A 12597-nucleotide genomic window follows, 5' to 3' on the forward strand; every position below is an offset into this window, starting at 1 on the left:
AGGGCCCCACTTCAGTTGGTCATCAAACAGGACCCCCAGGTATGAAAAGGTTTTAGTCGTGGGAATCTTCTCCCCGTTTACATGAAATGAAAACTCCTTCTTATGTGCTGTACCTACATTCATAACAAAAGATTTTGAGTTATTAATGGAGAGATCCCGGGATTTCATAAATTTAAAAAAGGTGTTAAGCAGCAGTTGGAGCCCTTTTGCAGCCAACAAAACGGCATTGTCCGCATAAAGTAAAACAGGTAACCCTTTACGTCCAACAAAGGGATAATCAGCGCATGTTTTTAAGAGGGTATTTTCCAGCTTATTGATGTATAAATTAAAAAGAAACGGGGCCGCCAGGATGTAACCCTATCTTACACCCCGGTGTACACCGAATGCCCTGGTCACCTTCAGGTCCTGGGTGTATCGCACGTTAGCTCGGGTGTCCTGGTGTAGATCCGCCAGGAAAATGACCAGGGTCTGCTCCACCCCCATATTTCTCATGCCCTCCCATAATTTGCCCCTATTGACACAGTCGAAGGCTGAAGAGAGGTCCATAAAAGCCATATGGACTGTGCCCTGACATGCCATTGTATATTTTCCTAACACCATGTATACGTTGAGACACTGGGAGATGGTAGAGTGGCCTGGTCTAAAACCATATTGAATTGGAGAAATTATATTATTTTCGTCATCCCAGGTTGTTAGCCTGTTCAGGATTACACCACCTACTACTTTTACGACCGAGTCAATTAAGGATATTGGCCTATAGCAGGATGTGCTGTTACGGTCCCCTTTTTTAAAAACGGGGACTATTATGGACAACCCCCAGGACTTTGGGCATCCATGGTCAGCGGCTGCCTTAAATACAGCAGAGAGAACGGGGGCCCAAAGTGATGTCCTTGATTAAAAAAGGTCCGGAGGCACACCGTTGGGCCCGGGTGCTTTCCTGCTGGTTAAACCCATGATGCCCTTCTCCACGTACCAAATGTTGAAACGCAAGGGGTTAATAACTGGGACACCTTTGCCATATATAGGTTGTGGTATATCGCTGTTAAAGATACGACTAAAATGAGAGACCCAATCATCTTCTGAAATGTTGGTGCCTAGGGGGGAATCACCTGTGGAAGCAAAGAGAGGTTTGTTTATAATACCCCAGAATTTAGTGCTATTAACAAGTATTTCTGGGTCTAACAGGTTTTCCCAAGTGGAACTTTTACTTCTGCTTTGCGTTTAACCAGAGCCCTTTTATAGGCGAGCCGAGCTGCCCTCATGTTTACCTGGTCCCTTGGTCTGGCCTTAAGGGCTGACTTTAGGTCACAGCTTGCCTTAGAGCAAGCATTGTCAAACCACTTTGGCGCATTACAGATCCGGCCTGTAGAGGCTACTGTTAGCATTCCCCCGACTTTAGTAACTATACCATTAAAGGCTAATAAAATTTCCTGTGCTGATGGTGTGGGAGATACGCAGGTGGATAACTCAGTGTTACATGTCCTATTAATCTTTTCATAGAGTTCGGCCGAGTTCACCCTTTCCCATTTTAGACGTCTATTACCGTCTGTACATTTTAGGACCCCACTGTCTGGCCTTTCTTCTTGTACATTGAGGAGCGTCCCTCCAAGATAAATGCAAACAGGATTGTGGTCACTCAGTGAGTTCTCTAAACTTTTAAAACCAGATATACAGGGACTAAAGTTGCTGGAATAAAGTATGTGGTCGATATAGGAACCCCCCATGCAGCCTTTAAAGGTAGGGATTTCATAAAAGGTGTAATCATCCACCTGAGACATGGCGGTAACTAAGTCAAAATCATCCATAAAGGCATTCAGCAAATTTCCTCTAGAGGTATGATAGAAGTGAAAGCCTTCAAGTCTATTACAACCCATTAAGCCAATTGGGATAATTGCTGGGTTCCCACAGGGGTGTACATTTAAGTCTCCTACAATGACAACCTGAGGTGGGAGTCTCTCCGTGTTGTCCCTTAGAAAACGATCTAGATCCACAATCTTGCAACTCCCTTTTAGGTTAACAGCGTTGTAAAAGTTAATCAATGCTAGAGTCTCTTTCCCCATTTTGATCGTCAGTATCTGGATATCGCTATTATTAAAGGGAAATCTTTTAACAGAGCATGATAGTGCTAAATCAATATACACAACAAGACCCCCTTTGGCTCTACCACTCCTTGAGGGTTCGGCTGACACAAAGAAGCTTTTGTATCCTTCTATAAATGCGTTGTTTCCTACCAGCCATGTTTCCTGTAGGCAAATTATTGGATAGGATTTTATAAAAGACATCCAAAATGGATCGTTGATTTTGCTAGTTAACCCAGCAATGTTCCAAGAAATTTCATTAGTCCTCGCTACTATTGACACCTCTGGGACAGGAACTTCACCCATTAATGCTTTGTTGTCGGAATTGATAGGACTTGACTCTGGACTGTCCGCTGCCGCTGGTCTTAGTTCCATATTGCGATTCCATTTGCTTATGTGAATTTGAGTATGTTCTTGTATTTGTGGATGCCCAGTATTATCAGGCTCGCTATATGTCGGCAGTCCGTTGGTTATCAACAGGTGTCCCTCCGTGACAATTATATCCCTGTGTATGTCCTTCGGCTGATGGTTGGTGGTAACCCCTGTGTCGATGTGAAGTATCTCGACTTCCTGTGTCGTCCCCCTGTTATCTATGCTTTGTCGGGGTTGTGGGGGGGCATCTACTACTGGTGTAGAAGAGGTATCATTAAGTCAATCCACTCCCTCAAGGCCTTCCTGCTGGTAGAAGGCAGTGAATCGATTAAAGGTGGGTACCCTGTACTGGGTGTCAAAGTAATCAGGGTGCCCATATCCAGAGATGTAATTGGCATGTATGCTTCCATATGCCATTTGGTGTGGGGTGTAGTACCTAGTTCTATGTGGGTATTGTTCGTTTTGTGTTCCCTAGAAACGTGGAGGGTGGCTGATAGAAGTAGCTGAGATCTACAGTTTGTATTCTGCTTTCTAGATCACCATCCCTCCAACCACTAATGTAGTTAACCACCCGCCGATCTTTGAAGTTTATAACAATGCAGTCACCCTCGTAGTCCTTTTTCCTGTGTCCCACCCAGTTTATTCTTCTGACCTGTAGTATTTGACCATTTAGGGCTTGGGTAATAGGTCTATGTTTGGTTAGCCAGTGACTAACTTTGTTTTTTAGTTCTAATTGGCCCTCAGATTTCCCTATGCCTAAGGATGGGACTCCTATCATGATCACAGTGTAGGGATAGGATTCCGGTGGCAGGTCAATACGTCAGTATTTGCTGACTGGGGCAGAGCTAATAGGGTGATCCTGTTGGCTGTTGCTGGTGTCGTTATTTAGGACCTCAGCTGCCCACTCGCTCTCACTCCCCCTTCTGTGATGTCTGGTCCAGTGTTACTTGGTTGCACACTTGGGGTAGTTGTCACATCTGTGCTCGCACCCGGTGTCGCTGGTGGGATATTGGGTAGCTCTATGTGTCCCTTATTTTTTTTTTCAGTGGTTGTGAGGATTTAAGCGGTTTGCTTGGGCCCGATTAGCAGCAGGGCACAATGGCTTAGTTGAGTTTTTATGGGTAGCCTGAGTTTGGGGGGTTTTAGCGTGCTTCAACAGCATTTTATTGTTCTGCAAGAGGACTTCTTCCATTTTATTGACTTTCTCAGTCATCGTTTTAACTCTTTGTGTCAGGGGGAGCATGAGGGACTTCATCAGATGCTCAATTTTTCCCATAATAGTATCTAGATAGGTGTCGTTGTTACTTGCCCTGTTGAATAACTCACTGTCAGTATTAACACTTTGGAGGCCTATGCTATTGTCTACGAATAACAGCTGGCTTTGATGTGGTGATGTGTTTTTTTTTTATGTTTGGTTAACGACCCCCTGACTATGCCTGGGTTTATGTTTATCATATTTCAGTTTGGCCCTAGGTTTCTGTATCACCCTCACCCTCCTCCTGATTGTAGAAATGCCTACATTCCCTTTCCCTCGGATGCAAGTATTAGGAGAAGTTATTATATTAGGGATTTGAGAGGCTGTCGCTATTACTGCCACAGAGGCATCAGTATGTGTGGAGGTTTCTGCGGATGACTGGATGTTAGGTGTCATAGATAGCCTATTTTCCCGGGTAACAAAGTCAGGCGGGGGAGTAGTACTAGAAAGGACTAACTATCTGTTCTCTGTATCCGGGAAACCCGCAAATGATTCCATGAGGATGGAGTTTTGAGAATATACTGTATGTGTGGATGAGTTGGCTATTATATGTACATCCTGAGCTTTCTGCGTTGAAAGACACATGCTTGGGGGCAGTGAAAGGCGCCTCTCCGTGTTTTCTATCTCGTTGACAACGACTGCTATGGTTTTTTGGAGCTTTCTGTCAATTGCGGTAAGGCTTGGGAGGGGGGTGGAAACTTGGGCCTTCTGCCTAGAGGTGGACCTAGTCGACATTGGAGTAGTCTTGCTTTTATTCATTATGACGATACAACGGCTTACTGGTGATAGAGATTTATCCTGGGCGGGGGAAGTGCAGTTTACATAGATTGAACAGGTAGCACGTATAGTTATGTCTAGAAGAAGTGTATCAGATATCCAATGACCCTAGTAATCAGACACGAATGTTAACTGAAAAAAAATAAAAAACAATAAAAATACAAAGAGTCACCTTGGTAAAAGTGCAGGGGGCGCAGTGAAACCAAGAGGGGTGGCCCAGCCCAGTCTCCTCGGGCCACAGAGGGCCCGCTCTTTGCCCGGGATTGTGGGGACTATAGTCCGCCCGCTCGGCGGCCGCAGATTGTAAGCGGCGGGGGGACCAAATGCCCAGATGCAGCTCTGCCGGTAAACTCCCCACACGGACAGCAGGTGAGGCGGCAAGGCACATAAATCCCTCAGGGTCGGCAGGTTCAATAAGGCTCTCCCACTCCTTTACGGAGCTCTGGTCTTTTTGTGCGCCTCCGGGCGCGGCTATCAGCGTCAATGGGCATGGCCTGGAGGGATTGTGGGGGCTGTAGTCCCCCCGCTCGGCGGCCGCGGATTGTAGCCGGCGGCGGGGGGGACCAAATGCCAGATGCAGCTCTCCCGGTAAACTCCCCTCATGGACAGCAGGTGAGGCGGCAAGGCACTTAAATCCCTCAGGGTCGGCAGGTTCAATAAGGTTTATAATCAAAGATTGTCTCTGCGGCCATTCTTCCTTCTTTCCCTTCAGCAAGCTCTTGTACTCAGATTCACAACATAAGGCCGTAGGAGGCCATTGAGAGCGTTTTGGCCTTGTAAATTGTGAGCATGTCCGATATTGGCTTATGGCCCAATTTTTGGGAGAACCTGAATAATGCTGTGATGCTTTGAATCATTGTATTAGCTCTGTCTTGTGGCATCTCCTTTCATAAAAGTTTATTGTCAAATGTGACCCCTAAATAATAAAAATGAGGTACCTGTTCAATTTTTTCCCGCCTAAGTTAAAGCTCATTTTCTTATTTTTATCCAGACCTATTGGCATTACATAGGTTTTGGTTTTATTGACTTGCAGGTCCAGCTTGCTCATAAAATCAGTATACTGGGAAATAAGATTTTGCAGTGCCATTGGCGTCCTTGCTAATAAAACAACATCATCTGCATAGAGTAGGATCGGGAGGGCAGAAGATAGTAGCACCAAGTTGGATAGTCTCCAATGAGGCTGTGCTTAACCTGTTGGTATAGAGAGCAAACAGAAAAAGGACCAGGAGCCAACCTGGCCTGACACCCCTCTCTATTTTGAAAGGTTTGGTGCATTCACCATTTCTCCCATAAAGTATCACTGCAGAAGCGCCCGCATAAAGCTCCTTTATTAAAATAACAATGCCCTTGTCCACTCCCTATTCCTTTAAAAATTCCCAGAGCTTGCTATGACCACACAGTCAAAGTCCTTGGATAAGTCCATGAATGCCAGATAAATCCGTGGGTTTTTTGCTTTCATATATTTGCCAATGATTGGGGTCTGATTTAAACACTGGTCCAACATACCCCTACCATGTCTGAACCAATACTGAACTTCCGACAGAATGGCCTATCCTTTGCCCATAATTCTAGTTTGTTAAGTAATGCACGGCCCATTATCTTAGTTGTATTATCGAGCAAAGAAATTGTCTGATAGTTGGCAGGTGCAAAGGCTTCCCCTTTTTTATATATTGGAATAATTATAGATTGTTTCCAAGAGGAAGGAGGACCGTTCACAGCTATGGCATTAAAAGTTACAGTTAAGAGTGGAGCCCTAAATGGGATGTTAGCAGAGAAGACATCAGGCCTTTGTGCTTTACCCCGGGCTCTGAAATAAGGAGGTCACATGTACCTATAGAGGGCTCCTCCCTTTGGAAGATATCCTGAAAGTGTTTTACCCATGAAGCTTCATCGATGTGAGGATCTAATGAAGGGATGGTGATATCACTCAGGAAGGGCATACTTTAGTTTTCCAGAAGGCTGTGTTATCCCGAAGGAGGGATGCTTTTTTGAGGTACTCCCATGCCTCTGTGCACTATTGTTTTAGCCTGTATGCCCTGGCTAGCAAACTTATATTTATTACAAAAAATCCGGATTTGCTGTATATTTCTAGGGGTAATTCTAAGTGCCTTATGCAGGTTTTGTGAGGCAGCTGTACAGCTCATGTCAAACCTCTGGTTGATTGTGGGATCTCTCATGGTGGGTGACCGTATCAGCTGTGATCTTAGGAACTTTAGTAGCGTAACAAATGCCTCAACTATACGACAGTGATCTAATGAGGGATCCAAACAAATATGTATACTCCACGGACTAGTCCCGACAAAGCTGGTAAAAAGAGCTGCCACATCAACCTTCTCCCCTTTCAAAGTTACGCCATTTGATCTGCTTAATATTGGTTTGGGGAAATTATTGCCATTTTGAAGGTTATCAATTGGCCACAAAAAGGCACTGAACACGATTGCATGATCACTAAGTTAAGTAAAGGAGATATTGGGTGAGAGAAGCCTTGAGCTTAAGGACTCAGATGAGATAATATAGTCTAGTGTAGAGCCGTATTCACGTCTATAAAAGGTTGTGGAAAAAAACCCAGTGTGTGCATCTTTGACATTATGGATTACATATTGCCATTTCACTAATATAGTATTGAGTGCATTTCCGTGGGTATTATGATGAAAGTGGCCAATGCACTCATTTTCATAGTCCAAAATTCCGCCTAACTGCAGAGTTTTTAGAGCTGGGTTGCAGATTAAAATCACCCAACCATATTGCGTGAAGTGTCTTATGGTGTGATTCCACCAGTTCTTTGAACGTGTTATCTAGGGACTGGGGAACCACCACTCGATCTAGAAAATTATTATTATAATAGTTTATATATTTGAAGTCCCAAACAGCAGGTCCTTCAAACACCAGTATATGGTAGGGTGGAGATATATTTTAGAAAGATAGAACTTTCAGTTCCACCACATTAGAAATCAGTGTTAAAAACCTCCCCTTGACCTACCCCCTATGGATGGGGAAGCCATCGTTTGGTAGGATCTATACCCATCAATATGTATTGGGTTCGTCTACCAAGTGTCTTGCAAAGTAAGTATTTGTAGCCAGGGAGTAAAATTGATTCTATGTGTCTTTTCAGGGAGATAAAAAGATCTGATATGTGTAAGCAGTTGACTGAGAATCAATATTGCCCTGATGTTTATTACGCTCCTGTGAGATCTGGGGAGCAACGGTTAAGAGCACACATGACAGATGGTCACCAAAAATTAGCAGGCTCTATTACCCCGATGGCAATTGTAGGTATCCAGACTTGATGAGGGGGCGAATCTATTATGGTTAAACAAGTGTGCTGAATTACTCATGGGGATCCCCTGCCATTGTGGGAGGTGGACTGGCAGAGTAAGCTGGGCCCTATTTATATACAAAATAGGTGGTTTATAGAAGAAACCCAAGGGATCAGTGACAATCCTGGTCGTGGCGTGAGGACTAACGATGTGATAGTAAATCACTGACTAGATGTGGGTTGTCAAGGTTTACGACCACACAATCACCCTCATAGGTTTTAAATGAGGGACCCACCCAGAGGGTTCTCTGTGCCCTAGCTTAATCAATTAGCTTAACCTAGAGGCCTTCTGGTTATTGGACTTGTGAAGAAAAAGAGTTGCCTAAGCCAATAGGTGTGGCTTTAATCTGTTAATGTTAAAGCCTGCAAACACAGGTATTCATTGGGCTTTTTCTGCTTTTTTTCACACGCTAGTATTGACTAATGGTATCACACAAAAATGGGCTATTTCTAATTCTGTCACATAATCTATAATTCTGAAAGCAAAAAAGTGAATGTGGTCATTTGCTAACCCCCACTAGCAGACAAAAATTAAAACCTTGAGAAATCATGCAGATCCCTTCAGCCTCAGTGATGAAAAAGACAAAGAAGCACGGATAGAAGATATGGCTCTCCAAGGAGTAAAGTAAATGTACCTGGCCAAATGCATATAATAGAAGGAAGTGGTTAGCAGACTTTGGCGGCAGCACTCTGCCTAGGGTCTACCAGATTACCTCAAAATCTGCTGATACTTTCATTGTACACAGCTTCCCTCAGTTCAGCAGTTCTTGTCTAATTTTCCGCCTCTTCACACCTACAGCCATTCTCTGTTTCTCTGGTCCTTCTGGCGACAGGTATCAATTTCATCTTGCACGGTCAATGAACCTGGTACTAGTACTGTGGGTAGATAAGCCTGCACAGCACCCAACTAACATGCTGCCGATGGGTCTGTACTCTGTACTGTGGCTATGAACTACTTATGAGCCAGGTAACCTAAACCATACTGATGCTGAACTAGCTTACTACTCCTATATTATGATTATGGCAATCCCAGTAGTGCTACACTATTCTGCTCCTGAGCCTGATAATGATATAACATGGTGCTGATGAGCTGGGACTTTAATACCCAGGTCAAAAAAGAAAATCATCCTGGCATCATTCCGGAGTCATCCAATGACTTCAGTTTGGCTAATCCTGTAATTATCTAGAGAAGTCCCTCCAAGCCAACCTGAAGTATGTGTATAGGGTGAAATATTTAAATAAGATAAATCTACAGCCATCACAAAAAGAACTCCAGTGCGGTGTCCTGATTTCTTCAATTGAATATTTGTGATGGTCTTGTGCTACTTTAGGAATACTAAGTGATAAATTCAGGATGAATGTGAATTAATCCAGGATCATTTCAGGACACTGTCCTGATTATTGTGGATTACCCCAGTTGTTTTTAATACAACTTCAGAATGAGTGTGGATTTTTTTTAGATGGTGTCATGACTTCTGCAGGATGAATTGAAGTGACAGTTAATATACACAAGGGGAATGGGGGGAAGCACACTTTGATCCATTCCCTAATCAATGCACAACAATCATGGGTACCCAGTGCAATCATCCAGAAGTAACTGCCATTCATAACAACAAAGAGTATCAACTGAGTGGGCACTCTTGGTTATTACAAATGAGTATTACTTCTGAATGATTCCATGTAATTCTCTGAACACATGTGAATCACTCCTTAATGTATAAATAGTGGCTTATGGTTTGATAATATCATGAAGACTGCAATGCAAGTACATTTTCCAAATTACATTTCTCTCATCCTGGATTCATCAAGTATAATTTAAAAACACAAATGTGAAATAAATACTTGGGAGAAAAATGGTGTCCTGATAAAAAATAAAATGGTTTGGGTTTAAAACATGTACCTTCTTTACACAAGGTGGGGAGTGATTAAAAATGAATTCAGAGGAAAGTAGGTATTTACAACAATGCAAATTTGCATTGAGTAACATGCTTGCAAATTGTGACTTTTTTAGATATTCATTGTGTCTTTTCTTCATTTGAGGTAAAGAGCATTACCCTAAATTTTGATATGGTGACCTCTGGTAATGCACAGAACAAATAATTGGTTTAAATAAAATGGATCTGAGATGACTAGCTTTTGTAAGCTTTTCTTTAGCCAAAGCACATACTTGGCCTCAAAGAAAAATAGGACATTGTACAAGATAACATTAAAAAGTAAGCACAAAGCATTTTAAAAAAGTCAACAAAACAAAGAACTCTGTTGTGTGTTCCCATATCCAGAGGTTGTCCACTTCGGCAATTGCAGATCATTATGGAACGATTCCTCCTCATAGTTCGGTTGTTGAGAGGTAGCCAACTTGCACAGAGATTCCATAACAATCTAAAAAGATAACAAAAGCATAGACTAGTACACTTGCTTCAACAAAAATACTTTACATATTCTATTAGACCGGCTGCCTTCATAAATCACTGGATCCCCCTACAGCATAAAGGGTGTCTTATGACATGTTTTTATTATTATTATTATTATTATGCAGTTTTATAACGCGCTCTATTACTACCGGAGTATCCTGGCGCGAAAAAGAAAAGCAGAATAAACAGCCTATCCTACACGGAACAGAACTAAAAGGCTAGTCGAAACGAATGGGTTTTCAGCCCTTTTTTAAAAGAGATAAAATTCACCGTAGCTCGCAAGGATAGAGGGAGCTCATTCCAAGCCAAAGCGGCCTTCACCGCCACTGATTGCCCTCCCAGGCGAGAAAGCCGGAAGCGCGGGACCTGAAGCAGATTTTGGGCGGCAGAGCGCAAAGGTCGCTTAGGAGCGTAGCGCCTGAATCGTTTCATCAGGTAGGCGGGACCTTGTCCATAAATGGCTTTATGGGCCAGGGTCAGGATTTTAAAAGTAATCCTCTAGGAGACGGGCAGCCAGTGCAGGCTCTGCAGGTGATTCCTAGCGCTAACCCGACTGGGGATATTACCCAACAGTCTGACGGTTGCGTTTTGGATCACCTGGAGATGTCTCACCATATAAGCCGGGGATCCACTCAGCAGGCCGTTGGCATAGTCAAGTCGCGAGAGAATTAAAGCTCTAGCCACTGACTCTCTTGCTGAGGCAGGCAAATAGGGAAAAAACTTCCGCAACGCCTTAAGGGTCCCGAAGCAGCCTCCTGCCAGCTTCTTGATATGCCCCTCAAACCGGAGGTCTTCCCCAAACCAGACCCCTAGATTCTTGGCGAGGACATTGACTGAACTGGGCATCGGGAAACCGGCCGGCCAAAGTGCTTCTCTAAAATTGGGGGGGAATTGACCGTAGAGCAGTATTTCCGTCTTATCCTCGTTGCACTTCAGTTGTGCGGAGGCTAACCAGTTGAAAACCGCGGATAAACAAAACTGGATCCGCTCGGTATCTAAGACATCACTAAGCCAGGTGAACAGCAGCTGTGTATCATCGGCGTATGCGATGATTTTAGCCCCCAAATGTTCGGCAAGCTCAATCAGGGGGGTCAGATATACATTAAAAAGAAGAGGGCTCAGGGTGGAGCCCTGTGGGACCCCAGTCATGAGGGGCTTAGCCGAAGAAGAAAAAGGAGGGAGCCAAACCTGTTGTGATCGAGATGAAAGAAAGGAGCGCAGCCAGTCCAAAGCGAGGCCAGCAACCCCAATGTCCGGAAGTCTAGTGAGGAGGCGTTGGTGCGGCACCGTGTCGAACGCGGCAGAGAGGTCCAATAAAATTAGAGCTGCTCTGCCGCCACCGTCCAGACACTCCCTAACTGCCTCAGAGATCTCCACCAAAGCAGACTCCGTGCTGTGCGCAGCACAGAAACAAGATTGAGCTGGATGGAGAGCCCCAGATGATTCCACAAACTCATTGAGCTGCCGGAAAGCCAGTTTTTCTCCTATTTTTGCCATAGCCGGGAGCAGGGAAATTGGGCGATAATTGGCCAGCACTTCAGGGTCTGCTCCAGCCTTTTTCAGCAGGGGAAGTAGCTTAGCTTGTTTCCACTCAGCAGGAACTGTGGCTGTTTTAAATGAAAGGCTGACGATATGCGTCACTTCCTGCACCACCACTTCCGCAACCCCTGCCAACACACGCGCTGGACACGGGTCAGAAGGTGATCCAGATTTCAAGGATTTAATCACGGCTAGCGTGTCAGTAGCAGTGGGGGGCGTGAGCTCCACTATCCGGGGAGATGAACTCTCCGAGGGAGGGGAAAGATGGGAAAAGCCATCCGGAAAGTGGCTAGAACAAAAACTCGCCTGAATAGCCGCTATTTTTTGCTCGAAGAACCCGGACAAGCTCTCACACCATACTGCGGAAGCTGGAACCGCCCTTTGCTCAGCACAGGGAGAAAGGAAACTGTTAACAATCGCAAAGATCTCGCGACTGCTGTTGTTAGCTTTGTCAATCCGGTTAGTAAAATATTCTCCCTTAGCTGTTTTAATGCTGGCATAGTAGATTCTCTGCTCCTTCCGTAAAGCAGCCTTAGGTAAGGGGCAATACGAATGACGCCAAGCCCGTTCGAGCTTTTTACAGGCCAGCTTGTGAATGCGTAGTTCGGGGGAGAACCAAGGCTTAGATAAGCTCAGCTTATGATGTCTGTGTCGAAGTGCATATGTAAAATTAGGCAATTTATCAGATGGAAGGTGAATAAAGAAAATGTCCCTTTCTGGGCTGTATGAGCAGAGGGACAAGTTAGATTCAGAAGATTAATACTAGAAGTTCAACATTTTGATAGAAAAACCTATTATTTTTTTCTCAACAGACAAGGAAATCTGAGGTTTCAATCTCTGACAGCAAGG

This window comes from Lissotriton vulgaris, chromosome 6 (assembly GCF_964263255.1).
Source record: "Lissotriton vulgaris chromosome 6, aLisVul1.2, whole genome shotgun sequence".
Taxonomy (NCBI): domain Eukaryota; kingdom Metazoa; phylum Chordata; class Amphibia; order Caudata; family Salamandridae; genus Lissotriton; species Lissotriton vulgaris.